The sequence below is a fragment of the Rosa rugosa genome, chromosome 6 (genome assembly GCF_958449725.1).
Source record: "Rosa rugosa chromosome 6, drRosRugo1.1, whole genome shotgun sequence".
NCBI classification, from domain to species: Eukaryota; Viridiplantae; Streptophyta; class Magnoliopsida; order Rosales; family Rosaceae; genus Rosa; species Rosa rugosa.
Genome location: NC_084825.1, coordinates 35,847,487 through 35,857,031, shown reverse-complemented (window position 1 = coordinate 35,857,031; position 9,545 = coordinate 35,847,487).

Sequence of the window (9,545 nt, the reverse complement as noted above, 5' to 3'; positions counted from 1 at the left end):
TGGAACCAAGACCTAAACCTCCAGATTACTCTTGATGAAGAGATGCTATGTCAGGCTGACGACGTTAAACCAAGCGCTTCTTGGGAGGCAACCCAATTAATGGAGGAAGAAGATTGCGGCATTCAAAGCTTCCAATCATAAGAGATACTCTCTTTACTCCTTTTATTCTCAATCTTTGCTTCATATTTGTTCGTTTTTATGTTTTTGGTGTGTGTGCAGGTCATATAGTTGAGGAAAGTTCGAGGAAAATCACTTTTTAGCAAAACAGTTTTTCTGCCTCAAGGATCAGTTCACTTTGAACATCTGCCGTTCACATCTCACTGGGAACTAGAAGACGTACCTTATATGGATCTAACGCCCCAGGAGTCTATTTTTTACTGGAGTTAGCAGATCTAAATTCCGAGTTCTAATGAGTCTGTAGTCTCCAGTTGAGTATAGAAAGGTCGGGCAGAAAACCAGAAAACTGGGCAGCTGAGCCACATAAAGTGAAAAACAGGGGATACTTCCCGGGGTCCAAATGAGACAAACCTTATATGGATTTGAAGCCCCAGTTGTCTACTTCATTCCTACCAAAGGGTTTCTGAATGTGACCCTGAATGGACAAAGGTCATTCTGTCAGCATTCTGCCAGTTTTCTGTATTTTTTTTTGCTAATTTTGCAGGTCTCTAGTTTTCACATCCCTTGGACTTAGAATTCGTGCCACATATGTACGGAAAGCCCTGAATATGAACATTCATATCCAAGTAGGATCTTTGGATTCCGGTTCTGAATGGATGAGCTGTAAGCCTCGGAAGTAGGGCTGCTGCAAGATTTTAGCTGAAATCAGTTTGTGAAAAGTGATGTTTCCTATTGTTTTGAGCATTATTGGAGTATCTTTGGAGCGAGTTTGGCATGAAACTTACATAAGGAAGTCAAGGCTTAATAGCCTTGAGGTTGGTGTCTTTAGTTCGTCTCCAAAGATTGTGTGCTTTGGGAAGTCTACAAGAGTGAGCATTCTCTACTTTTCTTAACTATATTTGTTTTTGTTGTTTCCTTTCCTTTCTCTTTCTATACTTAAATCTATTCATTCCATGTTATCATTGGTCAAACATTGAGGGCAATGTTTGGTTTAAGTGTGGGGGAAAGAAAATTGAAACTTTTTTTTTGCTATAGTTATGTTGTTAGTTTTTGTCGTCTATATAAAAAAAAATAAAAAAAATAAAAAAAAGAGTCTAATTTAGTATTGTTGTAGAGAATTGTAATCGTCTGTTTATTATTGATAATAGGAGCCCTTATATAGGGAGTTACAAAGTACATAAAAGGTAATAGAATCCGAATACATTGAATACCTAGAACCTTATCCTATTACAACTCTAAACCCTAGTTTGTAGAGGCACACATTATGTCGACATCCTTCAACACTCCCCCTTGTGCCGCTCAAACTTGGTGATGACGCTTTGATCGTTGCCTCACTAAAAACCTTGCCAGGTAACAAAAACCATGTGGGACAAAAATAACCCTGGTCGAATGACAAAAAGAGCACAACACGTCCTTCACTCTTCGAGATTCAACATGTAGACATCATACCTCCCCCTGATGTCAATATCTTCCCCTGATTGCTACAATCATGGGAGTTCGGATAACTTCCTTAATCCGATGCTCTTCACATGTTTCTCGAAGGTGGATTTAGGTAATGACTTAGTAAATAAGTCCGCTACATTATCCTCAGATCGGATTTGATTCACTTCAATATTTAGAAGTGCTTGTTGTTGCTGATTGTAAAAGAACTTAGGCGATATATGCTTGGTGTTGTCGCCCTTAATGAAACCTAATTTCATTTGCTCAATACAAGCTGCATTATCTTCATAAATGCATGTAGGTTCATCTGTGGTAGACTTCAAACCACAAGTTCCTCGAATATGTCTAATTACAGACCTTAGCCATATGTATTCTCACATGGCTTAATGTAGAGCAATAATCTCTGCATGATTTGAGGAAGTAGCAACAAGGGTCTGCTTTGTAGACTTCCAAGATATCGCAGTGCTTCCCATGGTAAAGACATAACCCTTTTGGGAGCGACCTTTGTGAGGGTCAGAGAGATACCCTACATCAGCAAAATCCATCAAAACATCATCATCGTTTTGATGTAAGGGAGGAGGATGGGTGGCCGGCGGCTTTGCCGATCACGGCGTCTTGGACGGTGCCACTTGGGCTAATGAGATCCGTTCTCATTCATCAGTGATTCTTTTCTCTCTGCAGGGATAGAACAAGCCCATATCTATCATACATTTTAAGTAACGAAAGATTGTCTTTATACCAGTCCAATGGCGTTGCGTTGGCGCAGGGCTACATCTAGCCAACAAGTTCATAACAAATGAGGTGTCCAGTCTTGTATTGTGTTAAGTACAATAATGCGCGTATTGCACTTAGGTTAGACACTTCTGCCAATTAACACGTCTTCGTCATCATCCCTGGGACGAAACGTATCCCTCTTAGGGTCAAGACTACGGACGACCATGGGAGTGCATCTTTGATTTTATCAAGATGCAAAGCATTTATTGACACGGTATACAAGTTCTAAATCTAGACAAAACTGCGTTCTCCCAAAGTCTTTCATCTCAAACTCGGATTTCTGGTGTTCAGCGAATTCCCTTAACTCTCAAGGGTTCCAATTATGTTTATCAACATAAACCGTGACAATTGCAAATCCAGAACTTGTCATGAAAACGCAGGGGCATAGTTCATCATATCCCTTCCCAATCAAGTAGTCACTTTAGTGAGCGTTTCAACCTCGTTGCAAACGCGCTCCGTGGTCTAGAGCCACTTGACTTGGGTAAATGAAGTCCACAAGAACCTTCATTATATTCCGTATCTAGATCCCCATAGAGATACGTAGTGACCACATTCGTAAGCTGCATGTTCAGTTATTTGGAAACTACCAAACTGACAAGGCAGTGGAGTGCAATGACATCCATTACGAGAGAATATGTCTTCTCATAGTCGATTCCAGGGCGTTTTGTGAGAAGCCTTGTGCCATAAGGCGAGATTATCATCTCTTTTTCTCATCACGCTATCTAACGAAGACCTATTAATGTCAACAGGTTTTATGTTAGGAGGTGTTGGCATCTCATGCCCGAAATCCTTCCTATTCGTTAGTGAATCCAATTCAACCTGGATCACATCTTTCCATTTAGGCCAATTTTCTCTACGTTGGCATTCTTCAACGGAGTAAGGTTCGATGTCATTGGTCTCAATAATTTCACGTCCTCATGTACACTAGTGTAGTTCGTAGAGATCTCTATATTCTCAGGAATTGGTTCTAACATTAAGGCGTCCCCCAACGATGTCTCTTGGACATAACCACAATCCAGAATATTCTCATGAGACGGATTTTGAGTATCAATGATCAATGGATCAAGTTGTGCCAAACTCGCTCTCTTCCTAGGGCGAGAATCCATCGAACCTATGGATCTCCTACGCTCTCTAGCGGAACCCATGGCCTATGACGCCATTATGCCACCTTGTGGCGTCACCATACCACCATCCATGGTAGTGGTGCCGTACCTATCTCCTCCTGTGGGGTCATCAATCCTTGCAGACATGTTTGCAGCAGGTATATGTGATCTCGTCACTTTTAGGGGATCAAGATGAGACATAGTGGGGACAGACCACGACAATTCCTGTCGTTTCTGTTGAACGTTGACGTTCTAATCTCCCCCTAACGACGGGAAGACTGTCTCATCAAAGTGACAATCCGCAAATCCAGCGAAAAAGAGATCGCCTGTCAAGGGTTCTACATAGCGGACTTATAGTTGGAGACTCATGTCCAACACAAATATATATATGCATTCGTTGCAATGACTCATGTTGATGTGCTGTGGCGGTGCAATTGGCACATGAACCGCACACTCAAATATGCATAAGTACGAGATATTAGACTCGAACCCAGTCACTAGCTGTAACGCAAATAAAAGTTGAGTGGCTGCTATGAGTCATAGACGAATTAGCATAGCTGCATGCGATATTGCATAACCCAAGCGAAAATATTGGTGCGCATTACCAATGTCCGGGCTACCATCGTAGTCGTTTAATGGTGGCTTTTCCGCGAGACCAATTGGGTGTGTACATGGGAATATGATACTTGATATCAATACCCAATGATATGCAATAGTCATCGAAAATTTTCGATGTAAACTCTCTAGCATTTTCAAGTCGAATTGACTGAACGGGATGATCCGGGTAGTGAGCCCGTAGCCATATGATTTGGGCTAGGAGTTCTTCTTAAGCAGCATTACGAGTGGACGATAGTGCGACACGTGACCAGCGTGTCCACATATCAACCAACAACATAAAACATCTAAGCAGTCCGCAAGTTGGTTGAGTCGATCCACAGAATCCCCTTGGATTCTTTGTAAGAATGAAATTATTCCTTTAGTGTCCTTTGCATAGGATGGTCGTGATCCTTAAAAAACAGGCTTTACAGAACGAAAGATTGGCCTTATAATCAACCAATGAAGGTTTTGGTTGAGCCAGAATGTCACAATTTACTTTGAGAAGTAGAGAGAGGAGCCAAGTCTCCATACATGACGTCAATGCCATGTATTGGCCGCAGGGGGTAGGCGGTGCTGGCCATGTGTGGCCAGTCTTGCACAATCAAGGCGCCATGAGGAGCATGTGCAGCTCCTCGAACCAATTCTTGGTTCTTACTTCTTTTCATTCTGAAAAATGGATGTCCGTGTGAAGTCTTTAATACACGGATCATCATGTCACGACCTAGGTGTCCCAAACGGTCATGCCAAAGCCTATATGTGTCAGAATCCCATAAATCATCTCTCATGACATGGTTGGATTCAATGACTCGAATAATGGTTGCATACAACCCACTAGAGCGACACATAAGTTTCTCTAATACTCGTTTATGTCCGTAGTCATTAGTGGTGATGCAAAGGAACTCTTGTCCATTCTCACAATGTGTTTCCACATGAAAACCATTGGCTCTTATATCTTTCAAATAAAGTTCGAATTAAGGTATGTCCAAGACATTAAGTAAAAGAATCGACACTTTATTAATAGCCAATGACTACATCAAAGTTTCTTAACCAAAGTCAAATAAAAAAAAAGTCAAACTTAGACATATTGTAGTCACTCAATCCGTTCGGTGACTCCAATCAAATATGACTAGGAAAGTAGGAAGAGATGTCGGTGGAGCGAGGCTCTCTTAAGTACCACTAATCTCAATTACTTTCCTAGACATCATACTTAAGTAGGTGAGCCAAGTGAGAAAGAGTTAAAACAAAATGTCATTTATTGATTTAAGGCATAACTGCCATTACATAATTCTTGGAAATAAAAGACTACTCTAAAAAAATCTGCGGCATTTTGTCTTCATCGCCAGATTTAAAATCTTCTTGAACTCGATGTCTTGATCACTGTGAGGCATCTACCTTCTTAGGTATATTGCAAACTCAGGCCCATTGATCAGACGTTCCATATCAGAAATAGATACCATGAAGAGGATTCTCCCTTGATTGAGGCGCATTGGCGCAATGTGCATGGTCCCTAGGACCTGAGGCGTTGGAAGATTATGACCATGGCCAACGTTGGCTCTATGGTTTCCAACCCTTAGTCCCTTAAAATCACGGCTCCTACGGTGGCGTGATTGTCGCCTTTGGCGACTACCTTAATGAGCATTTCGATCATATGGATCATGACGTCTATGGCGACTTTCTCTAGCCATGGGACGATGCTCTGGATAGCTATCTCGAAGCCTATCAATTTCTCTTCTCACAAGCTCATTGTCTTGCCTTTCAGCAATTTCCATAGCTTTAATAAGCTTTTGAAAGCTTGTGATCTGTCTTGCATTTATATGAGTCTGAAATAAATCACAGAACCTCATAGCATAGACATGGAAGGTATTGAGGGTTTTCTCAATCAATTGTTCTTCTGTGATCGTCTTGCCATAGAAGCGCATCATTCCTGTGATGCGGAGAGCTTCCGAATAAAATTGTATGACTGTATCAAAGTCAGAGAAGCGAAGATCATTCCATTCTGCTTCTAAATTCGGAAGGATGGAGTCACGAACATTGCCATAATGTTCACGAAGCGCTTGCCAAAGCTTTATGGCGCTATCCTCATTCATGAACTCAAACTGGAGGTCTCTATCCATATGACGCATCATTAGGGCAAGTGCCCTGGAATTGTCAATCTCATTTTGAGGGTCTGGAGCAGTTCCTTCAGAACAAAGCTTTTGGATTGTGTGCAATAGATCACGGGAAATAAGATGGAGCTCAACGTCCTGAGCCCACAATAGGTATCTTTTGCCTGCATAATCCAATGGAACAAAATCGAGTATGTTCGAGTTTCACATCCTGAAAAAGGGTGAAACAAGAACGAATTAGTTTCGGAGCTAAACTTCCACGAAAACTAATAATAATAAGATTTCCGAGCTATGCTACCAAGAAATCGATTTCCAAGAATATTTGGATTAGACCGAAACATTGATGTTTAATATGGTCACAATTTGATGCTTGCGGACGCTCTTAGTCCGAATATTATGAACACTCTTAGTTCATTGATTACGAACGCTCTTAGTTCGTTTAGCGTGAATCCCCACAATTCCGCTTATTAAATACTCGAACCCATGTTCGTTTATTTCAAATCCTGCAGCAAATAAAGGAATTTAAAGACAAGAAAGCAGCAACTTTAAACATAAAGCTTACTTGATGATTCGGGGCTTGAGAACACGCGCGTGTTGATGCAGGCGTGTTAGGATACAGTAGCAACAGCGATCGGCAGCAGCAAAGAGGCAGCGGGACTTGAGACCGTGAAAGGATTGCAGATGCTGCTTCAATCCTAAGCTAGGATTGCGGTGGCTGTTCGATCCTAAGTTAGGATTGTAGTGGTTGTTCGATCCTAAGCTAGGATTGCAGTCAGTTTGCAATCCTGGTGTGCAGCAGCAGCAGTAGGCAACAGGGTGCGGCAGGCAGCAAGCAGCATCGATCGACAGCAACAAGGATCGGCAGCAGCAAAGAGGCAGCGGGGCTTGAGACCGTGAAAGGATTGCAGATGCTGCTTCAATCCTAAGCTAGGATTGCGGTGGCTGTTCGATCCTAAGCTAGGATTGCAGTGGCTGTTCGATCCTAAGCTAGGATTGCAGTCGGTTTGCAATCCTGGTGTGCAGCAGCAGCAGTAGGTAGCAGGGTGCGGCGGGCAGTAGCAGGTGCAGCTCGCGGGGTATGGCAGGCAGCAGCAGCAGCGCGCAGGAGGCAGGCGCGAGCAGGAGGCAGGCTCGCGGCTTGGGCTGCAGCGCGGGGAGCAGGTTGCAGTGCGGGCTGATGTGCAGGGGGCAGCAGCAGCAACGGTGGGGAGGCTAGAGCTTGCGGCAGGGAGCTGTGGTGCTTGCGGCAGTGGGCTGCAGGGCTAGGGTTGAAAATCTGCGGCAGTTTTTGGTGATGAGGGTTTTTTAGGGTTTTCTTTTTCTTTTTCTTTTAGGCTAGGGTTAGGGCTCGTGCTGATAACGTGTTGTAGAGAATTGTAATCGTCTGTTTATTATTGATAATAGGAGCCCTTATATAGGGCGGTACAAAGTACATAAAAGGTAATAGAATCCGAATACATTGAATACCTAGAACATTCTCCTATTACAACTCTAAACCCTAGTTTGTAGAGGCACACATTATGTCGACATCCTTCAACAAGTATTTATTTTTGTTGAGTCTTTAGGGATCTTCCAACACTATGATGAGCATGAACTTTTATTTAAATTATATGGTTACAAGATGATTGCAAGCATGATTTTCGATTCATAATCTTAAGTAATTGCTAATAGATTTTGATGATTATTATGCTTGACTTATGGTGCAATAGACAGTTAGAGCTTATGTGATGACTGAAAATTTGGCTGAAGCATGCTAGAATGAGTTAAACTGCTTGATTTTGCCCTTGTGAGTTATTGAGCTTGTATATGTGCTATTCTTTTCTGAGTGGTTTTATATTAGATCATCCTATTTTCTTGAAGAGGGTTTGTTGATTTCACATGTCGTTTCATCTTGACCATGCATATTGACCGCAGCTTTTAATGTGACTAGAGAATGCTAGAACTTAGTCTTCATGCCTGTCGAAACTTTTTGCCAATCTAATGCTTGAACCTCTGAAGGGATAAAAGCACTAGGATTACCACCATAGCCAAATTAACCTGTTTCCCCTTTATGCACACAAGATGTGCGACCCCCTAGTTAACCCCCTTGAGCCTACATTAAGCCTTTTGTTTCATCATCCACAAAATTCTTCCCTTAAAGCTTAGTATAGATGTATCCTTACCCTATCCTAAGGAATTAGTGGAGCAAATATTTTTAGAGATATATTTATATTCAAGGTACTTTTGTAAGCAAGTGTGGGGGTAAGACTTGTCCTTAAAAAATATATGTATGCCGAAAAGAAAAAGAAAAAGAAAAAAATAAGTATACGGAAAAAGAAAAAAAAAGTGTGTATGGATTTTAGTCCCCCCTTTTGTGCATAAGGAGGTTGTTTTGAATTGAAGGCCTGTTCAAGAAAATTTGGTCTTTGTCCTATTTCACAAGTGTTAAAAGGAAGGTTTAGAATGAAGCAAAGGCCCAAGAAGATGACATCTAGTCTAGCCTTGAAAAAAATGTCTTGATTCATGTGTTCGAAGATTGATTACCGTGAGGAGTTTCAAGATTTTGTTATCTCTTATGTTCTACTAGTGCTCCACTAAGTTCTTTAGGATCTTTGAAGTTTCCTATCCTTTCTTTCTATCAACCTCAACCCTTGGCCCTATTACAACCCTGAATAAAAGTCATATTTGATCATTGGGGACGACAGTTGGTCTGTGGAAATTTGTGCATGGTGATAAGCCTATGGCTTGGGTTCATTTGTGCATGGTGAATCTGAGGTTGGACGGAAATTTATGTTTCGAGGCCCAAATCACACCGAGAAGCCCGAGGACGATTTTGTGCTTCATATTTCAGCTTAATATGGACAAACGGCATGATGTGAATGGTTGGAATAAGTCATCAAGTTCAAGAGCCAATAGGAATTCACGTGAACCCTAATTCTTTTAGGTTTTGGATTTCCTACACAACAAGAAAGATGAAGGCAACATCTAAGCATATAAAAGGAGATCAATCTGCAGCAGCTCTTTCTCTTCCTCCCCTTCTTTAGTTAGTTTTATTTCTTCTATGTTTAACTAGTTTTTATTAGTTAGGGGGCTGCTTGAAGCCTCTAGACATGAACTACAAGATGATTTGACCTTTGATGTTATTTTCTTTTAATTCAAGATGAGACTTTAGTTTACTACTTTTTCATTGATGAATGCTTGCTTGTATGCTTTGAGTGCACGCTTAGTATGCATGTTAGGATTCTACCGCTTTGATTGTTTGATGCCTGAATCAATAGTTGGACTCCTCAAACCTTCTAGAGAAGCAATTGTTGGTTTTCACTATCAAGTAAACAAAGTCCTATATTTAGCAAGGCGCTAAGTTTATTGCGATGCCTTGTGATTGCTCAAACTCTTTTTAAACTTAATGATCTCTGCATGTTTATTCTAA